This window comes from Schistocerca gregaria, chromosome 8, assembly GCF_023897955.1.
Source record: "Schistocerca gregaria isolate iqSchGreg1 chromosome 8, iqSchGreg1.2, whole genome shotgun sequence".
Classification (NCBI taxonomy): Eukaryota; Metazoa; Arthropoda; class Insecta; order Orthoptera; family Acrididae; genus Schistocerca; species Schistocerca gregaria.
The window spans coordinates 389,088,932-389,103,873 of NC_064927.1; positions in this window are offsets into that span (position 1 = coordinate 389,088,932).

Sequence of the window (14,942 nt, forward strand, 5' to 3'; positions counted from 1 at the left end):
TCAACTGCTGTTTGTATATGAGAAATAAGTTGGAAATTTTCCAATGTCAGCACGTTGTAGGAGACGCCACCGGCGCCAATCTTGTGTGAATGCTCTGAAAAGCTAATCATTTGCATATCACATCTTCTTCCTGTCAGTAAAATTTCGCGTCTGTAGCACGTCATCTTCGTGGTGTAGCAATTTTAGTGGCCAGTAGTGTAAATGTAACGTGTTGGTCACAAATATGAAAATAAACCCATTTCTGTGCTGTCCGTAGCTAAGTGACAACGCCAGAAGAGAGTAACGATCTTCAGAAGACCTACAGAGGACTGATGTATGGAGCATGGACAGGTTGCTGACCTTGAACGTAAAAAAATTCAACATATTGCGCAAATACTGTATAGAAAAAGAAAACCCCTATTGTACAACTCTACTATTGATGTGAAACTGCTGGAAAGAGCGTCGACCGTAAAATATATAGGAGTAACTATCCAGCGCGACCTTAAGAAGAATGACAACATAAAACAAATAGTAGGAGAAGGAGATGTCAAACTGAGATTCTTTGGAAGAATCTTGAAGGAATGTAACGCATCCAGGAAGGAAGTAGGATACAAGGAGCTTGTTTTACCGATTCTTGAGTATCGTTTATCAGTCTGGGACCCTTATCAGGTAGGACCGATAAAAGAGATAGATAAGGTCCAACGAAGGGAGTCCCGTTTCGTCATGTGATGGTTTAGTCAGCGCGAGAGGATTACGGTGATGCTCGACAAACTCCGGTGGCAGACGCTACAAGAGAGGTTTTGTGCATCACAGGGAGGTTTACAATTGAAATTTCGAAAGAGTAAATTCCAGGAAGAGTCGAACAATTTATTACATCTTCCCTTACATGCCTACAATGAGAAAACTCGAGGAATTACAGCTAATAAAGAGGTTTACCAAGCATCATCCATTGTATACGCCATTCGTGAAATAACAAGGAAGGGGAATCATTTAGTGGTACCAGATGTCCCTTCGCCACAACCGCCATGTGACTTACGGAGTATTGATGGAGGTTAATGGTAGTCAATCTTTTTATTCTACCTCCCATTTTTGTACCTCTGTAAGCAGTAAAATGTTATAACCACACATCGGTTTCACAGTACTGGTGATTTACAAAGTGGAGAAGTAACTTTAGTTTATAAAATTTATAAAGCAGAATTACAGCACGTTAAGGCATGGTAATAATAACTACACTACTGGCCATTAAAATTGCTACACCACGAAGTGGTCGTGCTACACACGCGAAATTTAACGGACAGGAAGAAGATGCTGTGATATGCAAATGATTAGCTTTTCAGAGCATTGACACAAGGTTGGCGCCGGTGGCGCCACCTACAACGTGCTAACATGAGGAAAGTTTCCAACCGATATCTCATACACAAACAGCAATTGACCGGCGTTGCCTGGTGAAACGTTGTTGTGGTGCCTCGTGTAAGGAGGAGAAATGCGTACCATAACGTTACCGACTTTGATAAACGTCGAATTCTAGTCTACCGCGATTGCGGTTTATCGTATCGCGACATTTGCTGCTCGCGTTGGTCGAGATCCAATGCCTGTTAGCAGAATATGGAATCTGTGGGTTCATGAGGGTAATACGGAACGCCGTGCTGGATCCCAACGACCTCGTATCACTAGCAGTCGAGACGACAGGCATCTTATCCGTATAGCTGTAACGCATCGTGCAGCCACGTCTCGATCCATGAGTCAAGAGATGGGGACGTTTGCAAGACAACAACCATCTGCACAAACAGTTCGACGACGTTTATAGCAGCATGGACAATCAGCTCGGAGGCAGTGGCTGCGGTTACCCTTGATGCTGCATCACAGACAGGAGCGCCTATTATGGTGTCCTCAACTACGAACCTGGCTGCACGAAACGCAAAACGTCATTTTTTAGCATGAATCCAGGTTCTGTTTACAGCATCATGATGGTCGCATCCGTGTTTCGAGACATCGCGGCGAACGCACATTGGAAGAGTGTATTCGCCATCGCCATACTGGCGTATCACCCGGCGTGATGGTTTGAGGTGCCATTGGTTACGCGTCTCGGTGACCTCTTGTTCGCATGGACGGCACTTTGAACAGTGGACGTTACATTTTAGATCTGTTACGACCCGTGGCTCTACTCTTCATTCGATCCCTGCGAAACCCTACATTTCAGCAGCATAACGCACGACCGAATGTCGCAGGTCCTGTACGGGCCTTTTTGGAGGCAGAAAATGTTCGACTGCTGCCCTGGCGATCACATTTTCCAGATTTCTCACCAATTGAAAACGTGTGGTCAATGGTGGCCTAGCAACTGGCTCGTCGCAATACGCCAGTCACTACTCTTGATGAACTGTGGTATTGTTGAAGCTGCATCGGCAGCTGTACCTGTACACGCCATCCAAGCTCTGTTTAACTCAATGCCCAAGCCTATCACGGCCGTCATTACGGCCAGAGGTGGTTGTTCTGGGTACTGATTTCTCAGGATCTATGCACCCAAATTGGGTGAAAATGTAATCACATGTCAGTTCTAGTATAATATATGTGTCCAATGAACACCCGTTTATAATCTTCATTTCTTCTTGGTGTAGCAAATTTAATGGCCGCTTGTTCTGCAAAGAGTCGTGAATGTCCAATAATTTAACATGTAGTGGTAGTTTCACTGTCCTCCTACCTACTTTACGTCAGAATTTCAAGCAGACATAAAGAAAATGTTTTTATAAACCCAACCGGCCACCGTGAAAGCTGGATCGCTGGGCGGTAGGGATCAGGTTGACTGATGTAGAATATGTACACTGAGGAGCCAAAACGTTATGGGCACCTGCCTAATAGCTTGTACGTCCGTCTTTGGACCAAATTGCGTGCCTGATTCCGCGTACCAGGGATCCGACAGTGTGTTGTGAGGTTTGTTGAGGTGTGTGACATCATATGTGTACGCACATATCACGCACTTCGCGTAAATAACGGGCCGCTGATTTGCGTGCGCGGTGATAGCGTGGGATATCGACCCAGATGGGTTCCACAGGATTTTCATCAGGAGAATTTGGTCACCGATACATCAACGTGAGTTCACCATAATGCTCCTCAAACCACTGTAGCACGGTTCTGGGTTCGAGACATGTACTATTATACTGCTGAAAGATGACATCGCCATCGGGAAAGACGTCAAGCAAATAGGGATGCAGGTGGTTTTTATTTTTAAATCTGTATCGAAACGACTTTGATCATTAGTTTCATTCAGTTAAGCGGTTTAGATGTAATTTTTATTTCTACAAAAGACGAAATAATCTATCTGTATCGACTCTACAATGGTGTCCAAAATGTATTTGTCTTTAAAAGATGCGCATTTTTTGGATATTAATACAAACATTTAAAACATAGACTAAATACCTGTTGCACTATAGACAATGTAAGGCAGATGAAAATTTAAACTAAAGAAGAAATTAAATCGAAATTAAAATATAAAATTAATTAAAATTACGTGAACAAAGATTTCAAGCCGAAAAGCATGCTAGAAAAAAAACGAGAGCAAGTTCTAAAAAATGGTTCAAATGGGTCTGAGCACTATAGGAATTAACATCTGAGGTCATCAGTGCCCTAGAACTTTTTTTTTTTCCCCCATCAGTCTACTGACTGGTTTGATGCGGCCCGCCACGAATTCCTTTCCTGTGCTAACCTCTTCATCTCAGAGTAGCACTTGCAACCTACGTCCTCAATTATTTGCTTGACGTATTCTAATCTCTGTTTTCCTCTACAGTTTTTGCCCTCTACAGTTCCCTCTAGTACCATGGAAGTCATTCCCTCATGTCTTAGCAGATGTCCTATCGTCCTGTCCCTTCTCCTTATCAGTGTTTTCCACATATTCCTTTCCTCTCCGATTCTGCATAGAACCTCCTCGTTCCTTACCTTATCAGTCCATCTAATTTTCAACATTCGTCTATAGCACCACATCTCAAATGCTTCGATTCTCTTCTGTTCCGGTTTTCCCACAGTCCATGTTTCACTACCATACAATGCTGTACTCCAGACGTACATCCTCAGAAATTTCTTCCTCAGAATATTAGTAGACTTCTCTTGGCCAGAAATGCCTGTTTTGCCGTAGCGAGTCTGCTTTTGATGTCTTCCTTGCTCCGTCCGTCATTGGTTATTTTACTGCCTAGGTAGCAGAATTCCTTAACTTCATTGACTTCGTGACCATCAATCCTGATGATAAGTTTCTCGCTGTTCTCATTTCTACTACTTCTCATTACCTTCGTCTTCCTCCGATTTACTCTCAAACCATACTGTGTACTCATTAGACTGTTCATTCCGTTCAGCAGATCATTTAATTCTTCTTCACTTTCACTCAGGATAGCAATGTCATCAGCGAATCATATCATTGATATCCTTTCACCTTTTATTTTAATTCCACTCCTGAACTTTCCTTTTATTTTCATCATTGCTTCCTCGATGTACAGATTGAAGAGTAGGGGCGAAAGGCTGCAGCCTTGTCTTACACCCTTCTTAATACGAGCACTTCGTTCTTGATCGTTCCCTCTTGGTTGTTGTACATATTGTATATGACCCGTCTCTCCCTATAGCTTACCCCTACTTTTTTCAGTATCTCGAACAGCTTGCACCATTTCATATTGTCGAACGCTTTTTCCATGTCGACAAATCGTATGAACGTGTCTTGATTTTTCTTTAGCCTTGCTTCCATTATTAGCCGTAACGTCAGAATTGCCTCTCTCATGCCTTTACTTTTCCTAAAGCCAAACTGATCGTCACCTAGCGCATTCTCAATTTTCTTTTCCATTCTTCTGTATATTATTCTCGTAAGCAGCTTCGATGCATGAGCTGTTAAGCTGATTGTGCGATAATTCTCGCACTTGTCAGCTCTTGCCGTCTTCGGAATTGTGTGGATGATGCTTTTCCGAAAGTCAGATGGTATGTCGCCAGACTCATATATTCTACACACCAACGTGAATAGTCGTTTTGTTGCCACTTCCCCTAATGATTTTAGAAATTCTGATGGAATGTTATCTATCCCTTCTATCCCGTAAGTCCTCCAAATCTCTTTTAAATTCCGACTCTAATACTGGATCCCCCATCTCTTCTAAATCGACTCCTGTTTCTTCTTCTATCACATCAGACAAATCTTCGCTCTCATAGAGGCTTTCAATGTATTCTTTCCATCTATCTGCTCTCTCCTCTGCATTTAACAGTGGAATTCCCGTTGCACTCTTATTGTTACCACCGTTGCTTTTAATGTCACCAAAGGTTGTTTTGACTTCCCTGTATGCTCAGTCTGTCCTTCCGACAATCATATCTTTTTAGATGTCTTCACATTTTTTCTGCAGCCATTTCGTCTTAGCTTCCTTGCACTTCCTATTTATTTCATTCCTCAGCGACTTGTATTTATGTATTCCTGATTTTCCCGGAACATGTTTGCACTTCCTCCTTTCATCAATCAACTATAGTATTTCTTCTTTTACCCATGGTTTCTTCACAGCTACCTTCTTTGTACCTATGTTTTCCTTCCCAACTTCTGTGATGGCCCTTTTTAGAGATGTCCATTCCTCTTCAACTGTACTGCTTACTGCGCTATTCCTTATTGCTGTATCTATAGAGTTATAGAACTTCAAACGTATCTCGTCATTCCTTAGAACTTCCGTATCCCACTTCTTTGCGTATTGATTCTTCCTGACTAATGTCTTGAACTTCAGCCTACTCTTCATCACTACTATATTGTGATCTGGGTCTATATCTGCTCCTGGGTACGCCTTACAATCCAGTATCTGATTTCGGAATCTCTATCTGACCATGATGTAATCTAATTGAAATCTTCCCGTATCTCCCGGCCTTTTCCAAGTATACCTCCTCCTCTTGTGATTCTTGAACAGGGTATTCGCTATTACTAGCTGAAACTTGTTACAGAACTCAATTAGTCTTTCTCCTCTTTCATTCCTTGTCCCAAGCCCATATACTCCTGTAACCTTTTCTTCTACTCCTTCCTCTACAACTGCATTCCAGTCGCCCACGACTATTAGATTTTCGTCCCCCTTTACACACTGCATTACCCTTTCAGTATCCTCATGCACTTTCTCTATCTGTTCATCTTCAGCTTGCGACGTCGGCATGTATACCTGAACTATCGTTGTCGGTGTTGGTCTGCTGTCGATTCTGATTAGAACAACCCGGTCACTGAACTGTTCACAGTAACACACCCTCTGCCCTACCTTCCTATTCATAACGAATCCTACACCTGTTATACCATTTCCTGCTGCGGTTGATATTACCCGATACTCATCTGACCAGAAATCCTTGCTTCCTTCCACTTCACTTCACTGACCCCTACTATATCTAGATTGAGCCTTTGCATTTCCCTTTTCAGATGTTCTAGTTTCCCTAGCACGTTCAAGCTTCTGACATTCCACGCCCCGACTCGTAGAACGTTATCCTTTCGTTGATTATTCAATCTTTTTCTCATGGTAACCTCCCCCTTGGTAGTCCCCTCCCAGAGATCCGAATGGGGGACTATTCCAGAATCTTTTGCCAATGGAAAGATCATCATGACACTTCTTCAACTATAGGCCACATGTCCTGTGAACTTAGAACTACTTAAACCTAACTGAACTAAGGACATCACACACATCAATGCCCGAGGCAGCATTCGAACCTGCGACTGTAGCGGTCGCGCTGTTCCAGACTGAAGCTCCTAGAACCACTCGGCCACAGCGGCCGGCGAGAGCAAGTGAAAAAGTTGATATGATGATTAAAATGATGTGGCAAAGGGACAGAAATATAAAATTACCACTTAATTCAAGAGAACTATTGATCAAAGTCATTGCGATAAAGGTTGAAGAATAAAAAAAATTGAAATCGGCGGATAAGGTTTGAACCCACGACCTTCTGTGCATGTATGTAGTACTCCGTCCATTACATTTCGGAAGCAGTCAACACATAACTACTTTTCTTGACACTGTTAAACACCATGCAAACGATTCTTTTTTTTTTTTTTTCAATTACTTGCCGACGAGGTTCCTCCAGGGTAAAACGACTGCAGGGTGCTAAACCTGGGATATTAACCTACAACACCGTATAGATGGTTTAAAAAAGTCGATCGCACCGGTGGTGACCTCCCCTTATAAGTGACAGAGGATGATCCCCCGACCAGACTGAGCATCGCAGGAACACGGTAGTACGTAAACTCACATTGTAGTGCCCAGTTGCGTGTAAGATGTCGGGAATAAGAAATACCGCCAAGTGCGAGCCAAGTGCTGTTACCAGCTCCCTTCTCGCCGAAGGAATAACATCAACCGAAATTTTTTCACGAATCACAACAGTTTACGGTGAAGGTATTATGAACAGAACTAATAAGTTTAAGTGGTGTAGGGAGTATGGTGGAAGCTGAACAAATGTTCATGACCAACAGAGTAGTGTAAGACCTTCCATTCTGATTAATGAGTTGGTGCAAAAAAATCGAGGAAACTGTTCGTGATGACCGCAGTTCTGGGATGTTTCTGCAACGCTGCAGAGCTCTCTTATACGAGACACTCACAGAAACGCTGGGAGAGTGGAAACTGTGAGCAAGATCGGTATTAAAACAGTTGATAGAGCAGCAGAAGAGAAATGAAGTCTGTAGCGCCCGCGAGTTTCTTCAGCGATTTGAATTGGGAGGTGAAGATTTTGTGAGCTCTATTGCGATTGTCGATGCAACGTGGATGGCTCATTGCACTACTGAGACAAAAAGATAATCATCACATTGGTGTTATACCAACCCCTCACACGCCAAAAATGAAAGCCACAATTTCGGGCGAAAAAAAAGCATGGTTTCAGTGCATTTGGACGGAAAACGGATCATCTTCGTCGAATTTCAGCCTCAGAGGGAGACCATCAATGCACAACAATATTGTGAGCCTCGAAAAAACTCAAAATGAGCATTCAACACAAAAGGATAGGAATGTTAACGAGACGCCCGTTCTCATACAGTGTCAACTACCAAGGCGCTCTTGGACTTATTTTGTTGGGATTTTTGAACCATCACCCGTATTCCTCCTTCAGATTATCATATTTTGACCTCCACAAAAGCACACATGAGGGGAATTCAATCGTCAACCGACGAGCAGAAGCAGAAAGACGTTCTGGGGGGAGCGGTGGACATGTAAAAAAGATGTAAAATGAGAAAGAGGTTCAGAAGTGCGCGAAAGAACTGGAGAGAGAGTTCTTTGAGGAGGGCATAAAGCAACTTCTGCCGCGGCTGACCATATGCATCGAATGGGATGGCTATTATGTAGAAAAACAACCAACATGTGTGTCAACAGTATCCTGTAAATTTTTCAAATCCACCTTTTCTAAAAAAAAATATAAAAATCCAGTACACTTACTTACTGAACATACCTCATAAATGGGCAAGGAATTACGTAAAATTTTCAATACTGGAAGGGACAAAAGACAGAGATGGAAAATCTGGCACAAGGTAGGAAGATGTGAAGGAAGACATCGAATGATACCAATACTGATGATAATAAATCATGAAAATGGAATAATGTAATTGACGCTTCTTAAACTTTGCAGCCAAACTTCTCACCAAAAAGGGTTTGAAAATGTTATTAATAAAGGCCATGTTCGCAGGTTTTCCATGGTTTCATCCTTGTTGCCACGTAGCATATCAAAACGAGATTGAAAACCACACACTGAGCGTCTCTTTTAGAACAAATACTGACTATTCTTGCAAGAATTTTACGACAATAATCAACATATCAAATATTACTGTACTCCTTTCTCAAGAGCCAAGAGATAAATATTTTTAAAAATGTCTGTTCTTCCGCTTTGAAGCTTGCGATGTTACACACCTCTCCATAGGAGTGATGTATATCCCTATGTTTTACTTTCGACAATTGATACTCGCAAATGAAAACCTTAAATTAATTTATCATAGAGGAGAGCACAAATCTTGTGCAGATCTTTTATTTTATTTGTACGCCGAAATTTCTGCTGAGGGGCGACACGTGTCTTTAAGATACGACGGCGGCAGCTGTAGCTTCGCGGGGGAGAGTAACTGCACGAGCATCGCCGACCTGCCGGCATTGAACAAATACGAGGGTTGTCCAGAAAGTAAGTTACGATCCGTCGCTAAATGGAAACCACAGTGAAAATCAGAAACACTTTATTTGTAAGAGTTATCTACACTTTGCAGATACTTCTCTAAATTCAGGGTGGCGCACGAAGTGTGTTACCAATTGTTTCTTTCACAATTTACGATGCAAATTAAATATCCCACTGGGATCTCTACAGCAGTACCAGCAGAGCTTGGAAAAACAAATGAGTTACGAAATGACGTGTAATTCACAATACTCCCGCTAGGAGACTAGTAAGCAGCAATGGCTGACAATGGAAGACTGGCGACACAGCAACGGTCGGCAGTTGTGTTACTTTTTCATGTTGTGACTCAGAGGCGTTTTCGACAACAGTTTAACACACGATGGGTCCCTTGCAAGAAGACCATCCACAGGTTGTACGATAAATTTGTACAGGAAGGAATAGTATTGGAAGCGAAGCGACTTCGACCTAAGCCTGTTTGTTCGCCGGGGAATATTGAAGCGGTTCGAGTTGCTGTACAGAGTGTTAGGTGTCAGGCAAATCTAACACATTCCATGAAAACTCTGACATGATAAGCAAATCCAGTAGTATGTCACATAGCCCCGAATAAATCGTGACATTAAATTAACCAAAGTAATACGAGTAACGAGTGAGCAAATGGAATACAACAGCCTAACACAAGAATGCCTAAATGCATGTCCTACCTTCCCACCGTGAGACAGCGCAGTTCCGAGGGGAGAAACGAGAACAGAAGCCGAGAGCAGAACCGTGTTAAGCTAGAAGGCCCTACGATAAGGGACGGACACCCACGTCTCCAGATAACCACCAGGACCACCCCCCAGCCCATGTTAAAAGACAGAGCCCTCCAGAAGAACAGTATAGATTTTACGATAACACTAAAAGGGCCACACCAGCCACAAGTTTCAGCGTGAGACTTTTTCGCGTCTTTGTTACTTTGCAAATTTTAAAAACATTGCCCCACCACGAAAGGTATAACGTTTCTCATTGGATAGACAGAATTTTTGTAGGCGGAGCTTAAGGTTAACATTGAGACCCTGATTGGTCAGATGAAAACACAGCCAGATAGTTTTTTTTTAACCAACTTCGGTAAATTGTAGTAAGGAGAAGTTAGGAGAGAGTTGCTTCAGAGTCGGCGAGGTGCGTGGGGCTGTGCCGACCGACGCTCCCTGACACTGCCTAACCAATGACAACGCAATGAACGCACGCGATGCCGCATAACAGCGCATAAGGCTTCACTCAGAACTGCAGAAGTCTCATCTGTTACACCCCCGTTTTGCGTAATACTAGTGTCGATTGTCAATTAAAGCTCATGGTATTCACATTTTCTACGTAAGTTAAAATCTGAAACGCGATGATTTTTCTGTTATATATTTATTGAGAAGCCACATCAGCCACTGTAATTTACCACAAGCTTGATAAGTAATTAAAGATAATTGAGGGTCACTGTAGACCATTTTGATAGTGTTCTCCTCTGTGAAACTTACTTTAAACCTAGATTATAGATGTGATATGGCATAGGTCATCCTTTGATCCATTGTAGAACTTGAAACCCATTTAGGGAATATTCGTTCACATTTTTGTTGAACGCAGTTGGTTTTTATCATCCTGTATTAAAACATTACCTTTTATCAATAGTGCAATTTATAAACAATGTTTTGTGAGTAGAATAAAATTTCCAGTGGTAAACTTAACTGCTTTTTCGACGTTATTTTACCAGCTAACTAAAAACAGGAAAGCCTTGAACCCCTTCCACTAAATTTAGTTAGTATTAAGATCCTTTTACAGGGAGTGCAGTGGAGCTGACGCTGAGATCATTTAGTATTTGGTTATATCATCGCTAGTCTCACTGAACTCTTCTGAATTCTACATGTCATGTGTGGTCTGGTGTCTCCTTACCATCAACAGGTCCCATGTTCAGACTAGTAAATTCCCCAAAAAACACGCTCAGAGCGTCGTTGCGCGAAAGTGGTAGGGAGACACGACATAGAACAACAGACACCACGCAGAATGTTAGAAGAGAAGTCCCAGGAAATCGTGTAGAAAGGCAGCAGTGCAACTGGGAATATGCAGACGCTTCTTTCAAAAATGGTTAAAATGGCTTTGAGCACTATGGGACTTAACATCTGTGGTCACCAGTCCCCTAGAACTTAGAACTACTTAAACCTAACCAACCTAAGGACATCACACACATCCATGCCCGAGGCAGGATTCGAACCTGCGACCGTATCAGTCGCGCGGTTCCGGACTGCTCGCCTGGAACCGCTTCTTTCAACGCATTCTTAAAAGTGACCTCCATATGTACCCGTACAAGATGACCTGTGCACACAAGCTCACTGAAGAACCCAAGCAGCAGAGACTACTGTTTGCTCAGTGGGCAGAGGATAGGGAAGAAACTCTCAACAACTTTTGGTTTTCAGACGAGGCCCATTTTCATTTAGACGGTGTGGTTAACAAACAAAATGTACGCTTTTGGGCTACTGAAAACCCACAAGTGCTTCATGAACGACAAAATTATGCTCCGAGGATTACAGCGTGGGCAACAATTTCCAGTCACGGACTTATTGGACGCCTTTTTCTTTGAAGAAACTGTGAACAGCGAGCGTTATTTGAGTATGCTTCGCAATAGCTTCATTCCACAGCTTCTTGCTACGGCCTTGCCCTTCAACACGCAGTGGTTCATGCAAGATGGAGCAAGGCCATATACTGCAAACACTGTATTGGAGTTTTTACCCGAGCATTTCGACATGCAGATTATTTCACTCATGTTTCCAGGTCGCTTCAATGACGGACAAAATTGGGCCCCCAATAGTCCAGACCTCAATCCATGTGACTTTTTTCTTTGGGGGTAGCTAAAGGAAAAAATTTTCCCGAAACGTCCACGTGATTTAATGGAGGTCAGAAGATTTATTCTTCAAGCTTGCAGTGAAATTACGAGGACATGTGCCGTAGGGTAATCACTAACTTCAGTGTTCGTTTGAAGGAAGTTAAGAAACGAAATGGTGGACATATTGAGCATGTGCTGAGTTAGAACAAATCTCCATGGACGGCTCTTCATTGTAGTATATGTTCCTTTCAGATTGTATAGACAATAAAGTTTATATTCAGAAACAAAATGGTAACACATTTCGTGCATCACCCTGTAGTCGCCGCTCCGACTTAGGCATTTGTCGGAGCGTTATACCAAATTTCCAACACCATCTTCGTAGAAGGCAGTTGCCTGTGCTTCCTGATAATTATCTGCGCTGGTCTACAGCGTGTAGCCTGCGCCCAAATGTTGTCTTCGCATCCAGCGTTTCATGTGAACAGAGATGATATTCAAGGCGAGCAAATTAGGGCTGTGTTGTGGGTGATCGAACACTTCCCATCGAAAAGGCTGCAGGAGCGTCTTCACTGAACCTGCAGAATGCGGCTAAGAAATGCCACGAAGAAGTAAGTGCGCGGCAGTTGTGTTATGTGAGCTGCATTCATTAAGGCGAAGCCTCTCAGCGGGCTCTCCTACTTGGCGGGAGACATCGTTGTTCTAGGCACCTCTACTCGCTCTCAGCGCGCTCACAACTGAAAAGAGCGTCTAGATGCGATCGACTGTCATACTAGAGACACTGTCCAACACATCTGTGCAAAGCTTCATCAGGTTTTCACTGTGGTGTCCATTTCGCGACCTATCGGAACTTACTTCATGGACAATCCTCATGTATGGAGACATTGCAACAAATGCATTCTTGAAAATAAATCCAGATGCTAGGCAATCCTGAAGGTGGCTATGATGTATCTGACCACGAACAGCACCGGTGTGATGGCCTCAACAGGTTGCACGTGTCATTCATGGTTAGAACAGTGCCCTGTGTAGTTGTGAGTGCGTTACGTTGGATCTACGTGAATTCCAATACGGGCAAATAGTTGGTGCTCGTATGGTCAGTGTTTTTATAACCTATGAAGACGAAGTGTTTGGTGTCTCAAAAGGCAATGCATCGAAGACTTTTACTATAGACAGAGAGAGTGGAAAAACATCATCTGCTAAGTCATGATGCGAACTGTAGTCTGTGGTGAGTGATCGTGTTGGACGGTCATTGAAGAGGACTGTGACGAGAGAAAAAGGGATGACACCTGCAAAGGACGCAGCAGACCTGGAAGTCGCACTCGCGAACCCTGTCAACACCAAAATGACACGAAGGGAGCTCCATAACCAGGGAAGTGCAGGGTGAGTTGGAATTCCAAAACTACCCATCAGTCATGCAAAACGCCCGTAACAGAAAAACGTTGTGCCGAAGCCATCAGAACTAGACTATGGAGCAATGGAAGAAAGCTTTTTGGTCAAGTGAGTCTTGCTTCACCCTGTTTCCACCTTGTGGCCGAGTTTACGTCCCAAAAGTGAAAAACGACGGGGGTTCGGTGATGAAATGGGCACTCATATCGTGATATTCCATGAGCTCCATGGTTACTCTGCATACTCGTATTAGTGCCAAGGAATATGTGATCAAGTCCATACCATGCTGTACTGTTCATTCCCCAGTAGCGATGTTGTGTTTCAAGATGACATAGCACCCGTCCACATAGCTCGCATTGTCCTGTACTGGTTTTGTGAACACGCGGATTAACTGTCATATCTCCCTGGCCACCAGTCACCTGATCGCAATATTATTGAGCCTTTTTGATCTACTATGGCGAGAAGGGTGTCACCATTGTTCGGGAATAATGGTCTCTTGAAAACCGTACAGGACCTGTACTGATCCACTCCGAGACGACTGGAAGCTGTTTTGAATGCCTACACCGTATTAGGCATAGTAACGTGTTTTAGTGTTTCCCCATTTTTGTCTACCCTCTGTATTTTGAAGAAGCGCCAAGTCCTCAGAGAATATGCAATGTGCACAGTAGTTTCAATGTTGATTAAGATAAGTAAATATAATATTCAGATTAATTCGTTTTGTGTAGAGATTTTACTTTTACACTTGATGTTCATAGAAATTTCATATTCTCCAGTTAATAGTGCATATGTTTATGGGCGATATATGGGATATAAAAACACTACTGGTTATTAAAATTGCTACACCACGAAGAAATGCAGATGATAAACCGGTATTCATTGGACAAATATATTCTGCTAAAACTGACATGTGATTACATCTTCACGCAATTTGGGTGCATAGATCCTGAGAAATCAGTACCCAGAACAACCACCTCTGGCCTTAATAACGGCCTTGATGCGCCTGGGCACTGAGTCAAACAGAGCTTGGATGGCGTGTACAGGTACAGCTGCCCATGCAGCTTCAACACGATACCACAGTTCATCAAGAGTAGTGTCTGGTGTATTGTAACGAGCCAGTTGCTCGGCCAACATTGACCAGACGTTTTCAATTGGTGAGAGATCTGGAGAATGTGCTGGCCAGGGCAGCAGTCGAACATTTTCTGTATCCAGAAATGCCCGTACAGGACCTGCAACATGCGGTCCTGAATTATCCTGCTGAAATGTTGGGTTTCGCAGGGATCGAATGAAGGGTAGAGCCACGGGTCGTAATACATCTAAAATGTAACGTCCACGGTTCAAAGTGCCGTCAATACGAACAAGGGGTGAGCGAGACGTGTAACCAGTGGCACTCCATACCATCATGTCAGGTGATACGCCAGTATGGCGATGACGAATGCACGCTTCCAATGTGTGTTCACAGCGATGTCGCCAAACATGGATGCGACCATCATGATGCTGTAAACAGAACCTGGATTCATCCGAAAAAATGACGTTTTGCCATTCGTGCACCCAGGTTCGTCGTTGAGTACACCATCGCAGGCGCTCCTGTCTGTGTGGCAGCCTCAAAAGTAACCGCAGCCATGGTCTCCCAGTT